The 13,208-nt window shown below is 32.1% G+C and overlaps 1 long non-coding RNA gene across 1 annotated transcript; it reads left to right on the top strand.

The window, feature by feature from the left end:
- Positions 1–5,131: 5,131 nt before the first annotated feature.
- Positions 5,132–10,418, top strand: LOC125493401 (uncharacterized). The gene is made up of 3 exons (XR_007269946.2): positions 5,132–7,356; positions 8,366–8,592; positions 8,698–10,418. It is a non-coding gene; the product is annotated as an uncharacterized LOC125493401 (long non-coding RNA).
- The last annotated feature ends 2,790 nt before the right edge of the window (positions 10,419–13,208 follow it).

Here is a 13,208-nt window from a genome sequence, read left to right as displayed (position 1 = left end):
GTCTAAAGTTAGACATGAGCAAAGCCTATGACAGAGTGGACTGCGTGTTTTTGGAGCAAATGACGCTCAAGATGGGTTTTCCGGTGATTTATATGACTTTGATGATGAATTGTGTGCGGCCCCCTTCCTCTCCATTCTGTTGAATGGGCAACCAACTAGAGCTTTTTTTCCTTCGAGGGGGATTCGACAGGGTGATCCCCTCTCCCCTTTCCTCTTTATTATATGTGCGAAGGGCTTGTCTTCTTTGTTGAGGGATGCGGAGGCTACAAGAGAGATTCATGGTCTCAAAATTGGCAAAAAAGTAAATGCTATTTCTCACTTGTTTTTTTGCAGATGATAGCCTGCTCTTCATAAGAGCAAATGAGGAGGAAATTGAGAAGGTGCAGGAAATTCTTTCAACCTATGAAGTTACTTCGGGGAAAAAATTGAATATGGAGAAATCTGAGGTGTCTTTTAGTCGAAATATTGAGCCAAAAAAGAAAGATTTGCTTCAGATGAAGTTATCCTTTAAGGATGTGGAGGAACACGACAAATATCTAGGTCTACCAACTTCTATTAGTGGATCCAAGAAAAGAGTTTTTTTTAACATATTCAAGAAAGAGTTCTGAAAAAGTTAAAAGGGCGGAAAGAAGGTTTCTTATCGCATGCAGGGAGAGAAATCCTCATCAAAGCAAGCACAGGCCAGCCCAACCTATGCAATGCAATGCTTTGCAATCCCAGTTTCTATTCTAAACGAGTTGGAGAGCATGTTACGTAAATTCATTTGGGGCCAAAGAAAAGATGAGAGGAAGTTAGCCTGGGTGGCGTGGGAGAAGTTATACGAGTCTAAGGCGAAAGGAGGCCTCGGAATGCGAAATCTCACGGCTTTTAACAAGGCTTTATTGGCAAAACAAGCATGGAGAATAATTAAATTTCCAGAATCTCTCATGGCAAAAACCCTCGCCAGTAAGTACTTCCCGCACAACTCTTTCATGGAGGCAAAGCCGAGCCCCGAGGCGAGTTTCACGTGGAAGTCGATTCTCTTAGCTCGTGATCTACTACAAAAAGGGCTGAAGATAATTGTGGGCTTAGGTGCGAATGTGGCTATATGGGATGACCCCTGGATTCCATCACTCCCAAACTTTCGAGCGTTTGGGCCAGATGTGAGAACAGATGATAGTCCGAGGGTGGTGCGAGAATTGATGAAGGATGGTCAGTGGAGTGAAGAAAAACTAAACCACCTGTTTTCGCAATGGGAAATTGTTGCAATTAGAAGTATTCCACTGCCAACTTCACCATGCTCAGATAAGTGGGCATGACACTTCTCAAAAAATTGTGAATTTACAGTTAGAAGCGCATACCACCTTGAACTTGCACAAAAGAAGAAGGGGAAAACCTCTACATCGGAGGGTGACACTGGGGGAGTCTGGCGGAGATTATGGATGGCTCAAGTACCGATGAAGATCAAGTAGTTCGGATGGCAGGCTCTGCACAATGGGGTGGCTGTTAGAGAAAATCTGTATTGAAGAGGGTGCACTGAAGATCGTAAATGTCCAATGTGTGGTGAGGGGCCCGAAACCATCTTACATACATTGGTGGAGTGTGAGGAGACTAAATGGATGTGGCACATATCCCCGTTACGAATTGACACAGATCATGGAAGATTTTCGATTTTTAGGGAGTGGTGTGATAGATTCACCAAAATCACAAACGATCACTGGTGGGATCTCTTTCGGAGTATTATGGGGAGTCTGGTTATGTAGCAATCAATGGCTCTTTGAGAAGAAATGTATTAACTTAGAGCACATGCTGAGTAAAATAGTGAGTAGAGTCCATGAGTTCAAAGAGGCTCTTCGAGGAGCATGACGTAATTTGAAGGAAGAAAGTAGGTAAACCCGAGGGTGGAAGCCCCCGGAGGATGGAAGATTAAAGTTAAACACTGATGCTGCGGTGTTTAATGATGGAAAAATTGGTTGCGGTGGCGTCTTGCGCGACTGCGAAGGGGATGTTCTAATGGCAACTTGCCACCTCTTGGAAGGAAGGTACGAGATAGATGTATCAGAAGCGGTGGCCAACTTGCCAGGGCTTGCGTATAGCGATGGATACCGGTTTTCGTAACTTGGTGCTTGAATCTGATTGCCTCAAACTCATTTCTCATATGAGGAAGGGAGCTGTGGAGAACTCCAGTTTTGGGAACATTGTAAGGGACATTTTGCTGTTGGGTAGAAATTGTGCCAGTTTATCTTTTTGTTATGTTTGTAGGGATGGGAATATATAAGCTTGCTCACAAGCTAGCCCATATGTCTTGCAATTTTAGTGGCTTGCGTGTGTGGTTAGAAGAAGTGCCTACAGAGGCCATCCTAGCTGTAAATGCAAATTTGATTCAAGCTGAATAAATCGATAGTTGATAGAGCTTCGCGTCAAAAAAAAAAAGATTGTATTTGGGTCTGGGCGAGAGGGGGGTGTGCTCAGGCCTCAAATGCCAAACTCAAATTAATAAAGGCCAATAAATTAAAAGATTTTTTTTTTTAAAAAAACACTACATGCGAGAATTATCGTCAACTCTACACCTTTTTCCTTTCTAATCTTCCATTGTGACAGTCTTCAAATAATCCATACTTATTCATTCTCCACCTTAAAATTCCAAAATTCTTTTTTAGTTTATTTTTTCAATAAGTTGCAACTTTCTACTTGAAGATTATTTCTTTTATAAACAATTTCTCAAACGTTCAACTACAACGGGATTAAAGGTTTCGAATTACCTCTAAATACTCCCCCTTCCGTTATTCTTCACATCTTAATTACTCATTAATTTTTCTCTTTCTTAATATGCTATTTTTCTCATCCTTTACTTTGAAATTTTGTTTCATAAATTGTATTTCACTGGTTTCATACTCCAAGATATCAATTGTTCAAAGAGATTCTACCAACAATATAAAAATGTTCGGCTAGTTTCACTTTTTTCTCTACAATTTTTGTTCTTTATTTGGATTATTTCAGTCCTAATTCAAAAAATCTTTATTATATGATTTTTCGACTAAATATTATTATGATTTTCAGAAAATAAAAAAAAATGTCCAATTTAATATTTCATTGTGATTAAATTAAGCGATTATTAGATCTTTTTCAATCATAATTTTATTTTGTTTTCTAAAAACTTATCAAATTAAATTATTGTTGATTTAATACATTTAACTTCAAATATTCAAGAAAGGGGAAGACATTTCAATTCACAACATAAGCATAATGCATATTTCCAAATAAACTTACAGTTATACTAAAAAGGGAAAAGAGAAAATACACAAAATCCTACCTAAATCAGAAAAAGACACAACAATTTTTTTTAATTATTGCATATTCTAGAAATTGAAATTTTTTATATCACTTATTAAGTATGGCCCTTTTGTTGTAGTTTGCCCATAGGCTATCGATAACTCAAACGGACACGATTATTTAACACAGAAAGTTAAAATTCCTAAGAATTGAAATTTTTTGGTATTGTTTGGTTGGCAAATTCATGAGAAGTAGAAATTCCTAGGAAGTTTCACTTCCCACAATATGGAGGAAGTTACTTACCTAGGGGACCTAGGTTAGTGGAAATTCCCATGAAAATTTTCATTTCCCTTGAATCACCAAACATAATCTAGCAATTCCTAAGAAATACAATTACATGAGAAGATAATATTTTAAGGAATTTGCACTTCATACATTCAACCAAACGAGCACAAATTTGTTTATGGTTAAGGACCTTAACTATTATACTTTAGGTCCTTAACAATTAAAAATTTTGAACTTTAGGTCTAGACTCTAGACTGTCTAGTTAATTTCCTAAATGATGATTATTGTGCATGTGAGTGATACGAGTATGTAAGGGATTGTTATGTTTGTATACTTGTAGAGTTAAAGATGATGTTTGCCTGATTGGAGCTGAACTGAATTGAATTGAACTAAATTGAATTAAACTGAATTGAATTAAATTGAATGTAATAAATATAAATAATATTTAAACAATAATAATATGAATATTAAATAATTATAATGATAAGTAATAATAATTAATAGTTACTAATGAATAATAATAATAATAGTATTTTGAATATTTTTTAATGTTAGTTATAAATAAATAATATCAATAGTCATAAATTATTAATAATAATAGTAATTAACGATCATAACAATAATTAATAATAATTATTTTATATTATTTGTATTAATATTTTAATACTTGATGATGATTATATAATAACAATAATGATATCTAAGAAGTAAATTAATATTACTATTTTAATAATTAGATTTAATAATATAATAATATTTAGTAATAAAAATAATGATCGGTTCGGACCGTGCAAAATTACATCATAAATCGTTTTGACGCGATTTGATTGGTTTATAGGCAAGAACCATAGGTTTATTTGTGCTTTTGACCTAAACCATGTTCCTCCTAATAATAATAGTAATAATAATGAGTAAAGCTATAATAAACAAAATAATATACAGAAATGATAATAATAATACTTAATAATAATGATTTAAAAATAAATAATAATAACAATAACAATAATAATAATAATAATAATAATAATAATAATAATAATAATAATAATAATAATAATAATAATAGTAATTAGTAAAATAAATTAGACCAACATGATAATAATATTTAACAAACTGGTTATGAAAGAATGTAACTGAACTGAACTTAACTGATTGGCGCTGAACTGAACTGAACTGATTGGCGCTGAACTGAACTGAAGTGAAAATAAGCTGGGGAGAACATAACCTTAATTTACCTTGTCCAGATGTTCCTACCAAGGGCCTGTGCTCTCCAGCTTATTTTCAGTTCAGTTCAGTTCAATTCAATTCAGTTCAGTTCAGTTCAGCTCTGTACAATAATTTTACTCTCACATATCACTATTCATTTCAGTTCAGTTCAATTCACTTTAATTTAACTGTTTTATGCTGAATAGAATAGGCTCCAACCCTTGTTCAATTAAGTCTAATAAGTTTAATATATACACCCCCATCTTACTAAATACAGCTTTGCACGCTTATATTTACATATTATCTCTAAAAATACTCCACCTTAATCATTTCTCTCCTCCTCTTATACTTTAGAGAAACATAATTGCAAGAATTAACTGACTAAAATTAATTTGACTAATTACTATTTAAATTAATTTGAAATTGAATAATTTAGAGATTAATTGCAAGAGAAATCCCTGAAGAATTGTTTGCAGATAAGCGAGCATGTAGTTCTTTGAAGCCTAGACCAAGTTCATCCACTGTAACGTCCGAAACACTTGTTAATTCAAATAATGGAGATTTCAACATGCGTGAAGATGATAGGGAGACTTCATAAACTTCTGTTGAATATCCTAATACAACTGATGACAGACAACATCCAATAACAACAACAAACTCAACCACTTGGATAACATAATCATAACAAAAGGCCAGCTCACATCAACCCTCTTCTTTTCTTCTTGATAGTGTAACATATAAATAGATCTCTGCAGTCATTATATATTCATTCATTCAAACACTTAGATTTCTCTAGGTTGTAATTCTCTCTCAATAAATGTATTAGTTTCTACTTTCTAGTTCCTAATAAGCTCAAATAAAGAGAGCAATGAGGGATGAAATTATTGGTGTGTTCTTCATCATTCTTTGAAGCTTTTATTTATCTTTGAAATCGTACCATGGTATTAGAGCTTACAGTTGCGATTTTGGAAGTTTATTTAATCAATTGTTCTTCATTTTTTCAGTTCAACCAAAATTTAGAGATATATCTTTTTCAACTTTCTCTCGAAATTCCGCTGCTATTTTTCTGCGTTTTAATGCGCTTATTTCTTCAAATAGAACCAACTATTGCTTCATTGAATTATATTTGCTGATTAATCATCTGATTGTTCGAACAATTCATAAAATCGTCATTTTATCATTGACTTTTTCAATCAATTTGTCATCTGATTCATCAAATCTTCTTTATTCTTCATTAACTGTAAGACATCATCATGTGTTGTTATTTCTTCATTCAATTTCTCAATTAATTCTTGAAATCTCAATATTCTGAAAAATGACAAATGCAAAGACTGATACTTCACAAAATCCTACGTCTCCGTTTTACATTCATCCTTCTTAGTTCTGATAATTCTGGAATGAAACTGATTTCACTTTAATTCAATGGAAGTGGCCATGGTGATTGGAAACCCTCAATGTTCTTAGTCTATCACCTAAAAACAAATTAGGATTTGTTGATGGCACGATTTCTAAACCTGACTTTGATAATGCTATGTTCAAAGCATGGGAGGGATGCAAAAGTATAGTTGTTTGAGGTTTTAGCACTGCTCATGAAATTTGGACTAACCTTCAAGAGAGGTATGGCCAGTCATCTGGTCCTTAGATGCTCTCTGAAACAAGCTTTGCATGACATAAAACAAGTAGATAAATATTTCTAGTTACTATAATAAGATCAAGATGCTAGGAGGTCAATTGGACTCCATAGAGCCAGTTCCTACATGTGAATGCAAGAGCTGCAGATGTGGTATTATTACTAAGAAGCTGTTGAAATCTTAATAAGACATGCACCTTGTTAAGTTCGTGATAAGATTAAGTGATGGCCATGAAGTTGTTAGGGGAAGTATCTGGAAGTATCTTAATGATGTCTCCATTACCCGAATTATCTCAAGCATCAGTAGTAGTTATCTCAACTTCACAATATTTCAGAATAATCCATGTCATTTGCAAGAATTGCAGCTAAGAGAAGGTTTGGAGATTACTCCGACAAACCTAAATATTTTGGTGGCAACAACTAAGAGACAGTACTCTGGCAGTTATTGAAGAGATAAACATGTCTGGTCATACCAAGCAAATTATCCAGCTAATTTTTTCAAACATGAGAAAGGGAAAAAGCTGTTATTACTCAGGTTGAGGAGCATAATAAGCAATCTGGTCTATAGAGGTGTTCAACAGGCTTGGGGCATGTTTTCAGCTCTCATCCAGCCCGTTCATAAAAGGGTTGGACTCAAAATGGATCGGGTGAAAAATGGGCTATATTAGAAATGAAAAGGGTTGGGTTTTAAATGGGTTGTATTAAAAATAAAAGGGCCGAGTTTAATCATGTTATTCTCTCTTCTCTCTCCCCTCTGACTGCTTTCTATTCTGCGCCCCCCTAAATTAAATCCTAAAAAATTTCCCCCAAAATTTTCCCAAATCATAAACCCTAAATTCTCTCTCCTCTCTACTTATGTGTGATAATCTCTTCAGCTTCTGTTTTATGATAAATTGAAAGAGGCATCTTTCTTCTCTCTCTTTTTTTGGTTAATTTTATCTGTTTTAGTGATTTTATTTGCGGGCAATTGATTTCGATTTCAGGTATTTCTCCTTCTAATCATGTTGAGTTCTGATCGATTTCACTTTGATGACGATGAATGTGAGTTCATGATGATGATAGATGATGATTTTCTAACGATTTTTAGGTTTCAAAGTTAGTGTTGAGTTTTGGGAGATTATTTTATGCTTCATAGAATTTTGAAGAAATGTTGATAATGGAGTTCTTTTTCTTGCTTTGTTATAATGATGTGTGTGCATGTAAAGTTGGCTAGTTTTTTTCCTTCATTTCATCTTGGACGTGTTAGATTCACTGTAATTGTTCATTTTATAATATATCAATAGGAGTAATTGTTTTCACTTTTGGTGAATTATGTCTCAATTATTTCGTTGATAATTATTGGTCTTTGCCATCTTGGGGCTTTCTTGGCAATTAAATATCTTCCACAATGCAACAGTTTATTAGCCTTGGCAATCCAGATTATATTGAATATCTACCACAGTAGCAGAGAAATAACAATACTAGTTGTGGGCTGCCTATCTATAGGTCGATATATGTTTATAAAGGCGATAGATTTTGCTGATTGTTTGTAATGTTTAGCTATCTTTGTTGGAGAAATTTGACAAGTATTGGTCTGAGTATAATGTCTATCTATCTTGTGCGACCATTCTTGATCCTAGATTCAAGGTTAAATTTGTCGAATATTGTTTGGCCAAGTTGATTGGGACGGATGAGGCTATGGTACTAGTAGAAGAGGTGTTGACAACTTTCAGAGCTTTATATAATGATTATAAGTTGCAATCTTCAACATCACCTATCGTCACCCCCCTCCTCCAAGTAGTCAATTTGCCCACCATTACTTTTTTGATGATTATAATAATTACAACCCAAGAAGTACTAGGACGCAACATGAAAAGTTACAACTTGATGTGTATTTGGAGGATGAGCCCCTTGATTTGAATTTGGATTTGGATGTTTAAGAATTTTGGCACCAAAATGCAATTAGGTTTCCAGAGCTCTAAAAAATGGCTCGAAATTTACTTACTATTTCAGTTAGTACGGTAGCTTCAGAGTCTGGATTTAGCATTGGAGGAAAGACAGTCTCCGCTATTCGTAGCTCTTTGAATCCCAAAACTGTTCAAGCATTAGTTTGTGTTCAATATTGGCATCGTGAAGAGCATGGTATTGCTCTTGATTTGGATCATGATTCAAACTATTGTGATGAGGCCATAAATGAAGACGAGGATGATGAGAGTGATGCAACTAGCTTCTTTGATTAGGTAATATATTTTTATTGACTTTTTTCACCTCTTTTTATCACTGTTGTATTTGATCATTTCTCATCCTCAACCTCTAATCTCTTATCTTCTCCTTTTGTCTCGTAGAGCCAAAGAGTTTTATGAAATATGTCATTCTAATTTTCGATCAAAGAAGACAGCCGACAAAGCCAAATCTTCCCGCTATTTCAGACATAAAAAAAATCCGAGGGTTAGGGTTTAACAAAAAATGGGGAAATTATCTATAAAAAATCGTGAGAAGAGAGATAAAAAAATGGCGATGAAAGGAAAGGGAAGAAAAGCGCGAGATGAAGAACCTTCAACACCGGTGGAATCGATCCTACACTGATTTTCGAGCTACTCGACCATTGAACCGAAGCTCCTTTAGCCAAGAATTGAGAGGATGAGACCGACAAGTGAGAGGTGAGAGGATGAAAGGAGAGAGAGGAGAGAGAGAGAGGGGATGAGAGGAGAGAAACGATGAAAGAACGGGTGAGAGGAAAGAGGAGGAGAGAGAGGAGGGCGTAAGATCTGAGGGAAAGAGGCGCATGAGAGATGAAAGGAGGACGAAAAAACCCTAACACGCCTTATATACTTTTTTGTCAATATCTTTTAATGATATCACTACTACAAAAAAGGGCAAACATAACACTCCTAAATTAACTCTTATTTAAGCAACTGATATGTAAAGTCTAAATTTAACGTTTTAACCGTAGAACTGTTATCTTAGGTTGTATTGATAATATATCACTTAACACTTGTCTTAATGTGTGTTATCTTTGCTATGAAATTATTATGTGATGCTTCGATTTTTTTATGAGAATAATAAAAACTATTATCTTTGATTATTAATAATAATAATAAATCTGTCATAATAATTTAATTGAAAAAAAAACTATCATGGCTAGAAATTAGGAGCACTTACTATGTATTCTTGCTCTAAACCCGTCTTTTTTAAGTTCTAAGTTGCTGTAAACCCTTTTTGGTAGGTTTTTTTCGCCTCTCAAAAAAAAAAACTACCATTAAATTCTCTCTCCTCTAATTTCTCGTTGCTCTCTTTTTCTTCAAATTTCTTCTCTTAAGAATGGCGGCAGTGGAAATCATGGAACCGGTATTAGTTACTACCGAATCGTTTCAAGCAGATGTCAAACTCTTCAACCAATATAACCAAAAAATTGAAAAATCAAAAGAAATCCTAAACTTAATGTTGCCGTTTCCGTTCAATCTCTCTCTCAAACTCAAACACTTCTTTCACTCTCTATTCTCCGTCTCTCTCAGTTCCCCTCGTTAGTCGGCGTCGGTCGCCTCGAGTTATTGTTTGTCGTTGGCTTCTAGGTATGCTTAACACGATTAATTCTTACGGTTGTGGGCTTCTAGGGCTTATTCTTTGCTTCTTAATGCGCCATTCTTCTCTAATTGTTGCTGAGTTGTCGCACCGGTGATTTCCGCCACCTCTACCGCCTGCCGGGTCTGCGGTCTGTGTGACTGTAGATTTTAGCCTGCTGTACTGTTGGTTAATTTTCTTTGTTTCTTTCTCAAAAGCTCTTTCAATTTATTTTCCATCTAAAGATTTAATGATTTGTGAGTTTATGGGTTCATGAATTGTGTGGATTTATGGGTTTGTGAATTAGGAATCTATTGATTTTTGAACTTAAAAATCAAAAAGATTGTATTTATGAATTTAAAAATTAAAAGACTGAATTTGTGAATTGGGAATTTACAGTGTTGGTAAATTATAACTTGTTTACTTTGTTATTGAATTCAATTGGTGAATGAGTGAATTATAATTTGTGAATTTCTTATTAATACACAATTATACATATTTGTTATGTTGTCTTGTGAATCTCTGATATGAGTAGTGCATTCTGTTTCGTATTTTGACATTGAATTTCTATGAATTATTAGTTCACCTTGAAACTTCATAAGAGAATTCCTTTAAAAACAAAAGTTTCTCATGTACATTGATAATAGCTAAAGATATAGGCTACAAGCCTAAAACAGAACTTTTGGCTTATGACATTTTAATAACAAAATCAAAGGCAGAAAATACAAGTAGTCAATTGCAATTGAGCTTTTGAACCTTCAACAGAGTGAACATTGGAGAAAAATAGGGACAGAGAAATAGAAGAGGCAAGAGAATGAGGAGACAGATTCAGGAAAATTCATGTGGTAATAAAGACGAAAGAACAAGTTGATTCAAAGGTTATCTTTAGTTACTTATAGTATGGATATAAAATTTAACCTTTACAATATGTATCTACTGCTCCACATTTTGCTCCATTAGTACATTATGGACGCTAAAATGTAGCATCCCACCAACCACTTCTGTAGCCGTTATTCTGCTTAATCAGCCTCCACTCCTTCAGAGTATGCACGTGCTAACAATAAGGCAGTTGGTTATACTCCCTAGAATCTAGGAACAAACTGATCAGCATCTTCGTTCCTTATTTGTAGCGCTGGTAGTTAGATACTGCTGCACGTTCATTTTGCTTATACATTTTACCTGCGCATATACCACTAACTCCACTAACATTATGGATATACTAGCAATTTACGCACGCGATGCGTGCCTCATTTTTTTTAAAACACAAATTTTACCTTTTTTAGGCATTAGTAAGGGTAAAATTTGATCCATAATCCCAAAATTGTAACCGAAAAGTATAAACTAAATTCAGTTTTTTTTTTCCTTGTCTAACTTCTAAATTATATTTTCACACATTGATATTTAAAATTTTCATCATTTTAAATTTTGTCTTTTTCTAAATTTTAACACTTTGACCTTCAATTATATTTAAAATGAAATTTTAAATTATTTGTACACAATTTGATATTGGAATTATTTTTAGAAAACCAAAAATTGTTACTTTTTGCGAATTAATGTAGTTTTTTTTTTTTCTGAAAATGGATTTTTGCAAAAGTTGTTCGTAAAAAGTTTGATATTGTTTTGTTTTTCAAAATTTATTTCAAAAGATGGATTTTTTGCAAAAGTTTTGGGCAAAAATTTTAATATTGGCATTTTTTTTATAAAAAACTAAATTTGTTTTATATGAAAATGAATTAAATTTAAGTCTGATTGCATAAAAGCCCTTTTGAACTCATTGCTATCATCTCCATTTTTTTTTAACTACACAACAGTCGACTAAGTTGTTATTGTTTATTTCAACTAATGTGAAATAATATTGAAGGTTAAAAGAATTATTTATCTTTTTGGAAGTTCGCAAATTGCCGATGGATGAATGTGTGATATCGCTGTCAAAATCTTATGTTTTTCTCAGATTTGTGTTTATAGGTAACTTTTGTGAGTATGTAATTGTGAATGTTTCTTGAGAATAGTGATTTGTAAGTAAATTTTTGTAAATATTTTTATATGTATTGACGTTCTAGGTTATTATTTTTAGTTTGTATGTTATTTTTAAGTTTTAATAAAAGATTCCTGATTATTTGAGTGATTTGCGTGATTTTTATAACATAATTTTCTCAATTATATGAGTGATTTGTAAAGTTACTTCTTTTAAGTGATTTGTAAAGTTACTTCTTTTAAGTGATTTGAGAGTGATTTGTGAGTGAGTGTTGTAAATTAATTTTCGGTAGTTTTTTTTGAGTGCCGGTTTTGATTTTGACATTCCTTTTGTAATTTAGAAAAGGAAAGGAGGCAAAATTGACATTTCAAAAGAGGACACCATTGCTCCCCCTTCCCTTATATAATAAAGATATATATATATATATATATATATATATATATTATATATATATATATAATATATATATATATATAATATATATATATATATATATATATATATATAATATATATATATATATATATATATATACATATATATATTATATACATATACATATATATATATACATATACATATATATATATACATATACATATATATACATATACATATATATATATATACATATATATATATATATACATATACATATATATATACATATACATATATATATATACATATACATATACATATATATTATATACATATACATATATATATATGTATATATACATATATATAATATATACATATATATATTATATATATATGTATATATATATATATGTATATATATATATATATGTATATATACATATATATAATGTATATGTATATATATAATATATATATATGTATATATATATATATATATATATATGTATATATATATATATGTATAAATATATATATATATATGTATATATATATATATGTATATATATGTATATATATATATATATATATATATATATATATATATATATATATATATATATGTATATGTATATATATGTATATGTATTATATATATATGATATGTATATATATGTATATGGATATTATATATATGTATGTATATATATATATATATATGTATATATAATATATATATATGTATATATATATATATATGTATATATATATATATATGTATATAATATATATATGTATATATATATATATATATATATATATATATATATGTATATTTCGACAGACTCGCCGACGATAATCACCGGCGGCGACACACCATGCTTACCCCACAACAATCACGACAACTCGTCGCTCGTCGTGCACACACCCACAACG

The sequence above is a fragment of the Beta vulgaris genome, chromosome 9, assembly GCF_026745355.1.
Source record: "Beta vulgaris subsp. vulgaris cultivar EL10 chromosome 9, EL10.2, whole genome shotgun sequence".
Taxonomy (NCBI): Eukaryota; Viridiplantae; Streptophyta; class Magnoliopsida; order Caryophyllales; family Amaranthaceae; genus Beta; species Beta vulgaris.
Note: the sequence above shows the minus strand (reverse complement) of the source record. Positions and strands in the feature narration are given on the sequence as shown.